This window comes from Mesocricetus auratus, unplaced genomic scaffold, assembly GCF_017639785.1.
Source record: "Mesocricetus auratus isolate SY011 unplaced genomic scaffold, BCM_Maur_2.0 Super-Scaffold_4256, whole genome shotgun sequence".
Lineage (NCBI taxonomy): Eukaryota > Metazoa > Chordata > Mammalia > Rodentia > Cricetidae > Mesocricetus > Mesocricetus auratus.
Window position 1 is genome coordinate 12,999,548 of NW_024429182.1, and position 16,365 is coordinate 13,015,912.

The 16,365-nt window shown below is 43.0% G+C and overlaps 1 protein-coding gene and 1 long non-coding RNA gene across 2 annotated transcripts in view; one reads left to right on the forward strand and one right to left on the reverse strand.

Moving 5' to 3' along the window:
- The window catches only part of Sorcs3 (sortilin related VPS10 domain containing receptor 3), a 609,591-nt gene that overhangs the window by 399,672 nt on the left and 193,554 nt on the right, over positions 1-16,365 (reverse strand). The gene's annotated exons all lie outside the window — the stretch shown is intronic.
- LOC121139393 lies at positions 125-4,622 on the forward strand. The gene is made up of 4 exons (XR_005876355.1): positions 125-766; positions 1,598-1,728; positions 3,401-3,505; positions 4,378-4,622. It is a non-coding gene; the product is annotated as an uncharacterized LOC121139393 (long non-coding RNA).

Sequence of the window (16,365 nt, forward strand, 5' to 3'; positions counted from 1 at the left end):
AATAAGTATGCATAAATGAATGACTCTACATCCCTTGCTACATAATAAAGACAGTTCATTCTCTCTCTTTTCTAATGGACTTGGATTTGTCAGGAAGTGCAATACCAATGTATATGGGCAAGAATGGAACTATAAATATTAATTTTAGTGTGTGCTTTTGTTAACACACATTTTATTGGCATGGTAACACAGAAAATTGGGCATCATCACACCTGACCACACCACACATTAACTTTCTGAGAAAATAGGGATGATTATATCATAGAAATAAAGAGACTTTCTAGAACTCCTGCCGCAGGGGAGGGAATAAAACCCTGGCTCCTTTCTTCCTTTCAGTAACTCTTTGTGGTTGGTATTACCATGACGCTCATCCTGAAGATGAGAAAAGCAGGTGCCGGGATGGTAAGTTACTTAACACAGTAACAGAAGAGGCCAGCAAGAAAACCCAGGGAACAGGCGCTAGGCAGCATATATAGAAATATGCATCCTCTTGACCCTACTAATTTCAAGCATTTATCCTAGCAACTTTGAGCTTGGTGCGTTGTGGTCTGCCTCTGATTTGAGAAGAAACAGTCATTAGCAGGGACTAGAGGAGTCTCTCAACAGTATGTTCTAACCATGATGTCTCTCCACAGGTCTAAATGGAATATGACCAACTGACCATGGGATAGTAGCTCCAATCTGAGCCCAAATCACCCACTTCTGTTTATAGGATGTTAATCTTAGATATTTCATTGATGGTACAGAAAGCTCACAACAAATGCATGTATGTATGTATATGTGCATCTATATGGACATAGTATGCATAGGCATATCTGAACTATAAGAATGAGTTTATGAATCTCCCAAACAAGTTTTCTAAGTTGCATCTGGAGTTTCTGGAATTAGCACTCTATTTAATCACAGAAAAAATGTTAGTCTGTGACATGAATTGATGATAGTGACACACACACCAAAAGAAAATTCCCTGCATTTTATATGCTTAACATATAATTTACAATAATCAAGGCCCTTCCAGGTGCTTATAAACACCTTTGGAAAAAATGAATATGGTAAGGTTGGTTGTTTGCCTCTGATGTCCTTAGACAAGGCAGTAAAAGCATGAGCTTAGGAATTTGAAACTTGACCTGAAAGGATCTATATGTGAGATGAGGGAAATTTTTTATCTTCTCAAGCCAGAGGATCGAATTTGCTGAAAACCCTACGCAGAATCCCATCCTGCAGTGATCTGGGTTTCCATCATAAAAATAAACCCAGAAAGAAATATTGGACTAGGTCTAGACTGGAAGCTATGGTTATGGGGTAACTGTACTTAACAGGACCTCTGCCCTGAGTTGAAGATGTGAGTATCCCTAGACAGACTAAATTATAGGAGGTTGACAGGCCTGCGGAAGACCACTTTGTAATGATGCAGGGCTCCACGGGGGGGGGGGGGGATCTCTTGAAGATCATATTTAAAAAGACAACACATCGTGTTGCTCAGGAGTTAGTGTTTTGCTTAAAGCTTGAGTACTTTGCAATGTGTGGTTTCGCACTAATATGCTTAAGTCACTGGCACTGCTTCCGACGTAACCTGTACTATTCATGATATTTACAGACATCCCGGCCCTCCACCCCCCACCCAGACCACCAAGGACATCTCCTTCTGTCAGAGAACAGACCTCTGCAGTGTTCCACAGTCAAAAAGGAAAATGAAGAGGCAACTGGACCGAGTCACAAGGCCCCTTGGTAATGAAAAAAAAAAAAAACAACTATGTGTGAGAATATGAAGCAAGGCTGGGCTCCTCTTTCACAGAACCACAAAGAATCAAATTCCTGTGTGATAATGACTACAGAAAGCTCAGGGTTGTAAAACAAGATGAATACCACCCCTCATTAGTGCTGCATTTGATGGCTATGTAAAAGGGAGAAAATGACCCACTTAAAAGGGGTCTTTAACGTTGATGGGTCAATTTTAGCAATTAGAGGATTTACGCAGATTTCTTTGTACCACATTGAAATGAGCCACAGCAAACACAATCTTCACTTGCTTAGTTGATGACCAAGCAGCTCTTTGAAGGAATTCCTCCTCATTATCATTGAGGTCTGGGCTTAAATGTCACCTTCTAGTCAGTGCTAGGACTAGCAGGAGGAAGCAAGCAGGGCATTTAGGATGCAAATTTTAAGGAGGTGCTTGCAGGACCTTACGAGTGAAAGCATCCTTAAATACTATAAACTTGCCTCTGTGTAGTCTCACATCTGCCTCCAAGTGCGATGTCCCTGGCTGCTTTAATAAAAGCACCTTCCTCCCACCTTCTGTCTTTTTTCTCCTATATGTATATAACTCCTGTCACACCACCATGTGCCACTCAACACATTTAGTTATTACCAGATCTGTTGTGCATCTGTCTCTTGAACTCTGCCCTTACTGACTGGTTTGTTAAATAAGAGGATATAGATGGGGGCTGGAGAGATGGTTCAGAGGTTAAGAACACTAGGTGCTCTTCAGAAGTCCTGAGCACAATTCCCAGCAATCACAGGGTGGCTCACAACCATCTGTAATGAGATCCGGTGCCCTCTTCTGGCACGCAGACAGAATAACTGTATACATAATAAATAAATAAACCTTAAAAGCAAAAAGAGCATATAGACACAGTCGCCATACTTAGAGTCTATAAGGGCTTGAGTGGTGCCCAGCAGAGCAAGCTTCTAAAATGTATCTGTTGGGTGACACCATAACAAAGATGGGAAAGTCTGCTATGAAAGGGGAATTCAGTGGCTCTAATTAGCTGATGAATGGGTGCTGTGGATAAACGTTCATAATGTAGCTATCCTCAAAAAGACTAGTGGGAAAAACAAGGTGTATAAGTCTGTAAGGATGAACCCCACAAATATTAGGGTCACCTTTTAAAAAATAATTCAGAGGGAAAATGGAAAAGAATAAAGCACAAACACATTTAACAGTGCCTCCAGATAATTCAAAGAAAGTTTATTCCAGTGTTATCCCTCTAAGCAATATTTGTCCCTACTTTCCACATGAGGACATTAATGTGAGGCTAAAGGAGGTTACATAATTTGTCCATTAATTCACAACTGATAATTGAGGCAACTAGTATTCAAACTCAGGTTTCTCCAGTCACCAGAAGTATTCCTTTACGTGACCTAATAGGTGCAGTGGCTTATTTCACAGTATAAGCAATTAATGACGAGCTTCAATACTCCTCCCAACTCTGGAAATACAAGGAATTCTTGGATCAAAAATCTGGTACATGTCTTCTTAGAAATTAATCACATGATTCGTTCTTTCAGAAACAACCACCTTTTACATAACCATCCCCTATTTATCACCATAATGTAATTTCTGTTTCACAGCTCCTTTTCTTCCTTGCACTGACCTGTGTCCATTTCTTTTTGCTTACAGGAAATAACTGAATGAAAATTAAATCAAACCTGAGTTGCTTTCATTCTACAGAATCTACTCTACTCACATCCTCAGTCCCTCTTGGACCTCTTCCCATCTCTTTTTGTAGGTTCTGTCCTGTGTGTGTTCTCCCCTCTCATTCCCTTGTCAGCTGTCAGTAATAATACAGATGAAGGAAGGTGATGCATATGAGAAATGAGCAGAGAACAGTTCCAACCCTTTCTTATCTCTGTCCCATGAAGCCTGGCAACCAACCACAGTACCACATCCTGGTAACCAATCACAGCACAGCCTGGTAACCAATCACAACCACAGTACCACATCCTGGTAACCAATCATAGGAGCACAGCACAGCCTGCTAACCAATCACAACCACAGTACCACAGCCTGCTAACCAATCACAATCACAGGACCACAGCCTGGTAACCAATCACAGCCACAGCAGCACAGCACAGCACAGCCTCTAGGGTGAAGCTCGATCACCTGCAAAACTGCCTTAGAAAACCTGAGTACCACCCCTCGTCTCCACCTCCACATGTTTTGAGCTGAAGCTTGGCTGATTCCACTGCTGGATTCACCTTACTTAGCTTGGAATTTCATTTAAAGTACAAAAAAAAAAAAAAAGGAAGCTATTTTCCTTCAAGGTTCCACTGGAGTGTAGCTTTTCAGAATTTTCTAGCAAAAACCCAGCATTTGTCTTCATATCTTAAGTTTTCCCATTTTCACTCTATTCTCCTTCTAAACAGCAAAGGGTTCCATTGCAAATCCCTTAAAGATCTCAAGATCTTTCAGGAGTGTCCACTTTCCTGTCCAAAAACCATGCTCATTTTAGTTTCCGTCCAACCTCTTTCCATAGTCAAGGTATATTAAGCAAATCTCTGACTCTCGCTTTCTCTGTCCCTTGAGCATGAGGGGAAAGCTTGATGGCTTGTGTGAGGCCTCAGCAACCCAGCTGAAAGAGTCTTAAATATTCACAGGAGTCAGGTAAAGACTTGCCATCACCATCTCACCATCTTCCTTGGCCTCCGACTATAGAACCACGCTTGCCTTCCTGACTTCCGTGTTCTTCCAGTACATTCATCTGTCCGTGGGTCAGCATCATGCTTCACTCTGAAGAGCCACGCTACAGGAGATGAAGGGGGATCCTGCTATCGGTGAATCCATGTTAAGTGGGGAGGGCGAAAAACCAATGAAATAAATAACCTGCACATAAGCCATAAAAGGATTGTGAGCTATATAATAATTGCCCAGCAAGGAACTGAGAGCTGGCCAGTCAGGACATCTCTCTGGATGTTCAAATGGTATTTCCCTGGGAAAGAGACCCTCGGGTTGAAAGGTTACAAGATAAAATGGAGTTAGTTACATGAAAATATATGATAGGGAGCTGCGGGGGAAATGGGGATGGGAGAAAACAAGAATATTCTGGACTGGTGTGGAATCTTCAGTCAGAAAATATAGGTTTGTTCTAAATTAGCTAAAAGACTACCACCCATTATCACACCTCTGTGTGCTCCTCTGAGCCTGCACAAACTGAGTGTCATTACCTTAACTTTGCTGCTTTAATAATGGACAGTGGGCAGCAGACAACAGCCCAACGATTTCTCTGGAACAGATTCAAAGCATCCCAGTTCAGTGTTCACTGGCAGATGCTGCCAACAGCAGCATAGCAAAGGGCCAAGGAAAAGAGGTAGCATCATCCACTGAGCCCTTTGTCAACAAGCATTAGGAACCTTCACACCAGACCACTGTCCCAAGTCTGGTACTGGCAATGGGAACAGCTAATCCCTAAAAGAACAGAGGTGCAGCTTTGATCCCTCTGTGTAATAAAGGCCACTGAGATTTTCCTAAAATGCCTAAAACTGAGTGGATCCTCTCGTGACTGTTTATCCATCAATCCCAGGAAAGCCACATAGAGACCTGGGACTGTAGTTGCAGGACCACTAAACATCCTCTCAAACATTCCCAGGAGAGAAGAATCTAGTCCAAGTCTTTCTTTAACTGAAGTCTTTTATAAGCAGGTAACGATTCCTTGTATGTCTAACAAAATAACAAGACTAGAAATCTATGCAACAGTCCACTATTCTCCCAGTATATGCTCCTATCAGAACCAGAGCTTTAGTAAACATCTTGCCATTCAGATGTTTAGATTAGAGATAATATTGGAAAGTACCTATTCCTGGCACACTGTTGCCATTCAATGTACACTAGCAATTATGATAAATGCCCCCAACATATTGCCTCCACTTGTACTCCAATCTCTTGAAAATGTCCCTTTTGACAACTCTGATAAGCAGTCTGGCAACTGCCACTAGACATCCAGTGAATTCTGAAAACTGTGTCATTCTGGATGCACCACTGTCAGTTTTCAGCTGGCTGGCTTCCAACACATGCCTTCACTCCAAAATATCCACTTATCCCATTCTACACCATCTAGCTGTGACAGACAAGTAGCTATAGAAAAGGAAACATTGCCACTACAAGGCAGGTAGTAAGAACAGATAGGTCACCAAGAAGCAGGCATCCACAGGAGGCAGCCTGACAGTGGGTTGCTTAGGACACCTGACAGGCTTTCAACAGATTCCTAACCTCAAGGCCAAGGAATTCAAATACACCTTCCTTCTCTCACTGTCCCAGAGACAATTCCACACTGACAGTGTACAAAGCACACATTTACATGATAAGGTGCCCTTAAGAGACTGCACAGGAGACACACAGCCAAGCACTGAGCCAAACTCCTGGAATCCAGTTGTAGAGAGGGAGGAGTGATGAGCAAAGGGGTCAAGACCAGGCTGAAGAAACCCACAGAAACAGCTAGCCTGGACAGGGGGAGCTCATGGACCCCAGATTGACAGCTCAGAAACCAACATAGTACAGAACCAGACCCCCTGAACACAGGTGTCAGTGAAGAGGCTTGGGCAGTCTATGGGGCCTCTGGTAGTGGAACAGTACTTATCCCTAGTGCATGAATGGACTTTGGGAGCCCACCCCCCATAGAGGTACACTCTCAGCCTAGACACAAGGGGGAGGGCCTAGACCCTACCCCAGATGATGTGACAGACTTTGATGATCCCCATGGAAGTCCTCACCCTCCCTGGGGAGCAAAAGAGGGATGGGATGGGGAGGCCGGTGGGGAGCAGAGGAGGAGGGGAGGGAAAGGGAACTGGGGTTGCTATGTAAAATAAGATTGTTTCTAACTTAAGTAAAAAGAAAAAAAGGGAAAAAAGAGACTGCACAGATCAGGCCAGGTGACAGGTGAATGAGAAGAAAACCACACAGGAGGAACTGGGTTGAACTGAAGAGTTCAAGGACGTATATGAAAGAAAAGCATACATTCTGGGTGCCAAAATGGCTCAAAGGAGAGAAGAAATTCCCAACAGGTCATGGCGTCAGTAAAGGTGGGGATGACAGGCAGCAAGGCATCAATTCTGCGGGAGGATGTGCTCTCTTTGGAACTTCTTAGCTCCCATCTGAGAGCTGGTACCTAGAACTGAAATGACAAGAACGGAGCAGAGACCACGTGAAGAAATCCACCAAAGCTACCGATAGAGGATTTCTCTGGTTATGAGTATGTCATAATTCTGTCATCTTGTCTAACAGCCGAGGTCCACCTATATGGCCTGCAGATGGTTAGAAGAGTCCCTGTATTGGAATCCCAGCTTCCCCGTCCAATCAATGGAAAGGCACAAGAATACCTACTTTGGAAGGTTGGGGGAGGAGTGGATGAGAAAACTGAGCACAAAACAAACAGGTGTTTCCCCAAATGAAGATCACAGATTATTCAACAATTCTGGCATGCATTTTTCATCTGCTTTGGGGACGTGCTAGGACATAAGAGCAGGGTTAAAAGGTGTGAGCTCCCCAATCACAGAGATTTAAGTCCTTCACTAAAGATTTCGTCAACTTGGTTATTTACAAACTGTAAAACATCTACTTTATGAAAGAAAAAAACTATAATAACAGACATATGGACAGAGCTAGGGAAATATTGGCATTCAACTCAGCAAGACTTTAAGTTTATACATCATAGTTAAAGCATGCACAGTATGATAAGGGGAAAGCCACAAATAGATAACTATGGAGAACTCATGGAAAAATGCATTCAAGTAAAACAAAATAGAGGAAAGCATGTTCTAATCCCAAAAATAAATAAAAATTTAAAAAGTAAAAATTCACATAAAGTCATTTAACTGTTTCTCATCTCAACCAAATATAACCACCCTGTTGGCTATGGCTGACAAGATGTCAAAGGGCTAGTTTTCTTCCTTTCCCTTACCGCCATGGCTCTCTCCCTCCTCACTGGCTGGCTCAGTCTGACTCCCAGGAAAGGCTACCTTTCATGTGCCATGGGTCTTTTCATAACTCTGCCTAGAATTTCCCCCAATTCTGCAGCTTCTGTGTAACTTCTTCAGCAGCAGCAGCAGCAGCAATTTTGAGCATTTACTCAAATATAATTTTTTTCTCACAAAAACAAAACAACAATAAAAAAAATCACTGTGGTGACATCTTCCCAGAAGGTCAGAATTTACCTGGAAACAAACTTTTTCCTAGGATAGTAATACCAGAGTGTACCAGACTAGAACAGGCCTCTAGTTCAGAATAAACAGAACAAGGAGAGAAACTAAGATAGAGCCGGGGAGAGAATGAGGACAGAAAGGAGGGGATGTGTCTCTAGGAGTCCCACAGATGGCCTGCTGCCTTCCAGCTGGGGACACAGATGAATGTTACAGCCTCAGAAGAGGGCACTCTGACACCTGGGATTTGAACTTGCATCCTCCGCATCTGTGAAGCAGAGATTTCTGCCAATGAAGCCACCCACTATGCCGCGTGACACACACACACTAATTACTCCGGAGAAGTCTCCCATGAGCGGCCTGCAGAGTACAAGTTCACTGCTTGCAGTCATGCTTCATCCTGTGGCCACCCTTCATTCATTTCAGGAAAGACCTAGTGCATGCCATCGCCATATTAAAGGAGGGCATCGAGAGAGCAAGTCTAAAGAGGTGTGCCATGAGTTTTTACTACCCACACCAAGGAAATGGGAGCTAAGCCCTGACAGATGTGAGACTCCAACACAGGAATTTGGACAAGCAGAGACATGGAAGCAAACACTCACAACGCCTTGCGTACTTGATCCAGTGCTACTCCAAACACTTTAGCCCCTACCTTCAGAGCATCCTCTCTGCTGCCCAGCCAGGTACTTCCTGCAAGCGCACTCTGATGAGAAGAAAGTGAAGATAAGAAGCTCTCTCCTGCCCAAAGCTGACAGCTTGGAAGTGGCAGAGCCGGGATTTGAACCCCAGTAATACGTACATGAATGCAGACTTTTACCTAACAGTGACTCTCAAGAGTGTGCAAATAACACACAAAATGGGTGCATAACACATGAGCTCCTTTCCCATAGGTGCCTCAGTGGCTGCAGAGAGAGTTAAGGGGTTGAGAACTTTCCTAACTCTTTAAGAAACCAAAGGTGCCAGAGCATCTACACCACTCTCTTGATGACACCATAAGAGTGTCACCGGCCCAACTCGAGAGAACTGCCATTGAGAACCCTTCACATGATCCAGTGCATCAGGATCACTAAGAAAAGCATGTATCTCAGACTTCTGGAAATACCAACAGCAACCTTCAATCAAGCAGGACTATCTAAAGTAGGGTCAAATGCACAGGCCCTACAGTGAGTGGATTAACGTCAGATCTAACTCTACACACCCCTAAACAGGAAAATCAGTTCAACTCTCGAGACTTTAGACTGCTCCATTGCAGAATAGGTGTGGTACTAGAATTTTCCCCACTAGTTTATGGAAAAGATAAACTAAGCATATGGATGCCATTCTACTAGCCACCTAGCATCTGGTTATCAATAATTATGACAACTATTATTATCATTGCTGCTGTTGATGATGTCATTGTTTACATTTTTCAATGCAGATGGACAAGTGCAAGCTCAGTTGTCAGGGTGCATTCATCTCCTCTGGATCTGGAAATTCATCCTTTCAAATGAAATGATTATATTAAGACTTTTGCCAATGATCCCACAAAGCTTTTAGGTATGTCAAATAGCCTAAATCGTGTAATAAAAGACACCTCCCTCATGTATGCACACACTGCGGACTGCTACAGCCAGCGCTTATCTCTGAATCTCAGAGTTTGGCTTTTCTAGCCAGAAGATTTCTAAATGTACCTTGCTCAAAACCAGTTTGACAGCATGTGCTGAGTCTTGACATTTCTCCTCTAGAAAGCTATCCTAAGGAAAGAATCCAAAATGCAGAGAAGAACAAATATTTATGTATCTAGGTATGCATTAGGAGACCTTTTAAGCAGAGAAAAATGAAAGCAACCTACATCTCCAAATACAGAAGAATAAACAGTTAAGTAAATTATGGAAGAGCACTATAATACCTTATTCCACACACAGTAAACATATGTTTGGAAAACACTTTGAAAAATAGAGAAAAGTGCTTAGTCAAACTTTATATATAATAGGACAGAAACTCGTTATACAAGATGATCTCAATTACGTGAAAGTATCCAGGTAAAATCATATACAGTTATGCATATGCCAAAACTTCCCTACAATTTGAACAGGATTTACACAGCAAAGATTATTGAGGGCACTCTTCACTTATCAAGCTTTGAGAAATTATTTTTATCAGTAGAATTATATAAAAATTAAAATACCCAAAAAAGAAGAAAAAGAAGAGCTTATGAAATTCATTGCCTCTTCCTATTTGACAAAAACAAACCTTTTACAGCATCCTCCATTCTCAAGACTGTGGGAATTTGGGCAGGTGTATTTCCAGAAGATAAAAGATGGAACACGAAAGCATCAGAGCAAATCAGAATCAGGCCTCGTTCAAGCTCCTCATGGTTTTCATCATCACCACCTCCCACTCCCAACATCACTGCCTATATCCCCACAGGAAGCACACTTGAGGAAGGAAACGGACTAATTAAAGGATCCATGCTACTTCTGTACCCTCTGTACCCTGGACTAAGAGAGACCCAGTATCCCCCAGAGAACCCACACTTGATGCTTCTAGTCTTGATGTCTGACCTTTATCTAGCAACAGAAAGCCAATGAAGCTTGGTCTCCAGGGGTCTCTCGCCAGGTAAGACTCATGGAGGTCAGTCTACTCACCTAGGCTCAAGCATTTAGAAGCTGCACTTACATAATGGATAGCAACAAGTTCCAGTAAAAAATGAAGTTTCTAGTTGCCCCTCAAGCAGGGAGCCTCAAACTTTCAGATCAAGGCATACAATACAGGGGTTGACAAATAAATGAAGGCACAAAATGAATGAGTCAATGAATGAATGAATGAGGTAAGGCCAGCATAAGTCTCTGAACCATTCCCTCAAGTGAACAACTCCTCTCTACAATTCATTTGCCAAAGGCATTGTCCTAACTCAGTTCTTCTACAGTCTCAGTTCAGGGACTTTTTCTTCTTCAACTCTATTCACAGAAAAATGTACAAACTCCTCAACCAGGCATCAACATTTCCACAATGTGCTTTTCACTTCCTGTCAATCCTCTGTCATGGTCACCTTTCCTAAAACAGCATCCACATGCCAACTATACTGGCCTCCTGAACACTGTCTGGTCTTTCTCTCCTCTTGAATTTAACCTTTCATTTATCAGAATGCAAAACCTTCATATAACCCACCAAAGTCTGACTTGCCCTTCAACACTCCCTCCACACATGGTTCCTTGATTTATTGTCCTCTAATCTCCCCAAGTTAGAACTCATCTACAGCATAATTATTTGGCTAGAGAGATAGCTTGCCTGGCAAAGGGCTTCCTGTGCAAGCCAGATGACCTGGGGTTGATCTCCAGAACATACTTTAAAAGGCAAGACACAATAGAATGCATTTACAAACCCACTGCTGGGGGCTGGAGAGATGGCTCAGAGGCTAAGAGCACTGGATGCTCTTCCAGAGGTCCTGAGTTCAATTCCCAGCAACCACATGGTGGCTCACAACCATCCGTAATGAGATCTGGTGCCCTCTCCTGGTTTGCAGACACACATAGAGGCAGGATGTTGTATTCATAATAAATAAATTAAAATCTTAATAAAAAAGAAAACACACATATATAAAATAATTTTTAAAAACCCACTGCTGTAGAAGTGGAGATAGGAGGATTCATGCGGCTTACCAGTCAGCCAGCCTAGACTATTCAGTGAGCTCCAAACCAATGACAGAATGATCCTTTCTCAACAAACCAGGTGGACAGTAACAACACTCCATGCTAAGCTCTGTCCTTCATGCACACACACATGTGCACACACAGGTACAGGCATGCATATACATGTGCATATACACACAAAAATACACTTAATCGTTTCTTGAAGAATGGAATATCTAAGTTTTGTTTACTCTCTCCTTTTTTCCCTTTCTCATCCTTTGAAAACTCTGCTTTCAAACTCCCTAGTTCTATCTCTACATTCATCTCTGTTTTAATTAAAGGATATTAGACAATTATTTTCTTTATTTGCATAGTACATTGTTGTAGTATATTAGTTCAAGAAGTGTGCTATGGAATACTTTTGCTTAATAATGCAAAGATGCATTGCATTCTTTTATGTTCCATTTGTTTAACTCTGTAAAGCTATGTTACTTTGCCTGCCTAAAACACCTGATTGGTCTAATAAAGAGTTAAATGAGCCGGGCGGTGGTGGCACACGCCTTTAATCCCAGCACTCAGGAGGCAGAGGCAGGCAGATCTCTGTGAGTTCGAGGCTAGGCTGGACCGACAGCCTCCAAAACAATACAGAGAAACCCTGTCTTGTAAAAACCAAAAAAAAAAAAAAAAAAAGAAGAGTTAAATGACCAATAGCTAGGCAGGAGCGAGAAATAGGTGGGGCTGCTAGGCAGGGAGACTAAATAGAAGGAGAAATCTAGGCTCAAAAGAAAAGCAAGGGAGAGAGAAAAGTAAAAGAGGGGGACACCAGGGGCCAGCTACACAACCAGCCAAGGAGTAACAAGTAAAGAAAGATATATAGAATAAAGAAAGGTAAAAAGCTCAGAGGCAAAATTTGATTAAAGAGAAATGGGATAATTCAAGTTAGAAAGCCGGCCAGAAACAAGCCAAGATGAGGCTAGGCATTCATAACTAAAAATAAGTCTCTGTGAATTTATTTGGGATCTAGGTAGTGGGTCCCCAAAGAGGAATACAAGGAAGAGGGAGGGAGGGAGGCAAGAAGGGAGGGAGGGGGGGAGGGAGGGAGGGAGGGAGAGAGGGAAGGGAAGGAAGGAAGGAAGAAAAACCAACTTCAGCATGTCTAAGTAAATGAACTTGCCAAGTGCGTGGTCAACTACTAGGTATTCTCCCATGCTCCATCCTCACTTGGGAACATTACTCTGTTCCACAGTGAACTCAGAAAGCTCTTATCAAGGGCTAAACGTACAGCAAGCATTTAAAAGCAAACACTAAATAAACTGAAGAACACAACAGGACACAAAATCAACATGCAAAAACAATCACATCTATATTTCTAGCGACTAGAAAGGCAGTAAGAAGAGATGTGTGGGAAAGGAAAAACTGTTAACATGCACACTCTGCATGGGTTCTCCAGCGATCCATGCCAAGTGAAAAAAAGGCCAATCCCAAGGTGTCACACACTACCTTGTTCCATGTTCTACAGCTTTCATGAAGCAATAGCACAAAGACTCAGACCAGAATAACAGCTTCCAAGGTTCAGTAATGAGAAATTGACTCCTCCAATCTACCCTCAGTCATCTACATGCACAAGCACACGCACACACACATACGCACACACACGCACACACACCACACACGTGTATTTTTTAATATATGCTATATATGGGTTGCATTCTCTTATGTTGAAACTTAGCCACATAAAAGCTCCATATCTTTCCTATAGAGGTGGAGAAACAAACCTATTCCTCCACACTTGTGTGTGCTCACACACATACACACACATACAGTGAGAGAGAGCAAGAGGGCTGGGGATGTATGATGTATGTGAAATGGCAAACTAAACCTAAATAACATGCAATCACCAGCCCCCATCCATCATAAGAGGCAGGCTGGATCTGTGGATAATTAAGAGTACTCTTACATCTCTGGGTGAGCATAAGATAGAAGGAGACTACTATTACAAGAAAAAAAAAAAAAGGCAAAGATCTGAATGATAAGTCTGACCCATCTCATCACCTGTATCTGTGGTGGGTTGTCCAGGTTTAGCTGTAACAGTGATTCTTAGCCTGTGGGTCATGACCCACTTGGGGATCGAGTGACCCTTTCACTGGGGTCATATCAGATATTTACATTATGATTCATAACAGTAGCAAAATTACAGTTATGAAGTAGTGATGAAGTGATTTTATGGTTGGGGTCACCCTAAGCTGAAAAACTGCATTCAAAGGCAGCAGCATTCAGAAGGTTGAGAACCACTGACTTGGGAGAACAGATGTGAAAAGTCAACACCAAGACTGGGAAAGAGCTCACTGGCTGCCTTCGTCAACTTTCCACTGGCACAATGGAAGACCTGAGATGATTCACTTACAAAGGGAGGGGCTTCGTTTGGCTCATGGTCTTCAAGGTTTCCCTACAGGACTCTCTGGAGATATTGTTGTCAGGCCTGTGGCAGGAAGCACATCATGAGGCATCGCCCTCATCTGCAGAGCAAAGGCGGGGCAGGGAGACGGTGACTGGCCCTCCCTGGGGGCTATCCCACTATGCCCTTAGGCATATAAACAGTGACATGAAGACCTGCCCCTACAGCCTACAGACCCTACTTCTTAAAAGTTCTGCCACCTCCTCAAAAAGCCCCAGACTGAAGACCAAGGCTTTAACTCCTTGACCTTTGGGAGAATCTTACCAGAAACCAAAGTGTTAGCTACAGCTGCACGTGAAAGCGACAAAGGACAGGCGGTACAAACATGGAGCTGTGTAGAGCTGAGAGCAATCTTCACCATGGTTCCCTGCAGCCATCAGCACCTCAGCATAAAACCCTTGCAAGGAAGGCTGTTTGGGTGGGACGCCTCCAGCACACTCCCTGACACTAAATAGCCGACGGCCTTTTACATCAATAGAGTCGCCAAAGAGATAGTCTTAAATTTTGTACATTTTAAGCTACTTCCATACAAGAACCCAGGAGACAATATGTGGCATCTCTTGAGATCTGTGCGGCAGTGTGCTGTTTATGATTTAATAAAGCTTGCCTGAACAGGATCAAAATGCACACAACCATAGAAGCTGGGCAGTTGTGGTGCACAACTTTCATCATAGGACTCAGGAGACAGAGGCAGATGGATCTCTTTGAGTTCAGGACCACCCAAAGCTACCTGAGAGTGAATCCGTCTAAAAGAGAATCAGAGCTCACACCTTTAATCCCAGCCCTCGAGAGGTATATAAAAGACAGGAGCCCTGTGTCTCATGCTATAGTCTGGGGTTCAGTTTCCAGTCAGACAGGATCTCCATATCAGCTTGGTAGAGGTGAGAGCTACTGGCCAGCTGCTTTGCTTTTCTGATCTTCAGCTTGAACCCCAACATCTGTCTCTGGGTTTTTATTATTCGTACAGGCCTGTGTTCAGATACATTCTCAGAACTCTCAATGTTGTGTTTCTCTCACTTTGCTATGCAGAGGTGGACGCGAGAGCTAGGGCGGGACTAGAAATTCTCACCCCCTAGAATGTCCCAGCTTTGACTACTCAGTCCAACTGGTCCCTTCAGGTCTCTGTGCAAGAACGTAAGCCACAGAGAAGGCAGGTGTCACCTGATGGCAGTTCAAAAGAGAACAGAGACAGACAGTCTGCAGCTGTGACACCTAGAGCAGCCTAAACTTAGCCATTTGTGGGGCTTTGCCTACCTCTTCTTCCAACGTTGAGCTGTGTTAGTCCCCTTCCAACAAAGAAGTTGGGGTGATATTTTTTTCTGCTCCTAACCAGAAACTCTTTTATGAAAAGAAAGCCCTTTCAATGTCACCTGATTCCCCATGGAGACTAGACTCCCAGCTGCCAACTTACCCTCATATGGTTTACCTCAAAGTGGAAGTCGGAGCCTGTGACCAGCCTCTTGTGTCAGAGCTCTCCAAGATCAATGTTAATTGCCCAATCAGACAGGCCTGATGCTGACAGAATGGGAGCTAATTAGTAAGTGCCAGAGCCCATTGCAATTATTAATGGCTGTCATTTATAACGATGAAGGTGCAACTATGGGCTGCTGCAAGTCTCTGCTTGTCACTCTGAGCCAGCCATAGGGAAAATGGGCAGAGAGAGGCTGATGAGCCAGGGCAACATTTCTCCAGAACAAGCCCTCATGAATCTTCTAGATGCCAAGGTGGCCATGAAAGCTCTCAGGTCAGTGACTAATTAAGAAGAGAGCTCTTTGAAACTGTGGGCTCCTAGACCTTGGCCCAAGAAATTGATTCGGTGGGTTTGGAAAGAGGCCCAGGAAACTGACTTTTTTTTAATTTCCCAGGTGATTCTCATGATTCACCTAAAGTGAAAATCATTCAGACAAATATCCAAGGAAACCTGTTTGTAGTCCCCAAAGAATTCCTTATCCAATGATCTCTCACAAAACACAACATCGGGCAGGAAAGGCCAGGCATGGTTGCTAACACAACACCAAGGGAAAGCAGCCACTGGGAATTGGAGATTGGGATTTGGGTCTCAGATCTAAAATCACTGACTGCCAATCCCCCAATGACCTTAGTGTATCCATCTATGAAATGGAGTATTCAATTACATGAATCTCACATTCCTCCCATAAATGTGAGCAGAGACATGCAGCAGCCACAGATGTTCAAATTTGAGGGATTCATTCAAAGACAGAACATTTTAAAATACAATTGCATTGCATTTTAAGACAACTTTAGCTTGAACTTTGACACTATGCTTGGAAGAAGCAGGAAGCTATAAAATGCTTCCCCCAAAAGCTTAGTGATTCCTATAAAAAAAAATCTCACTGACATGTGACAGAGTGGAGACCTTCTGATCAA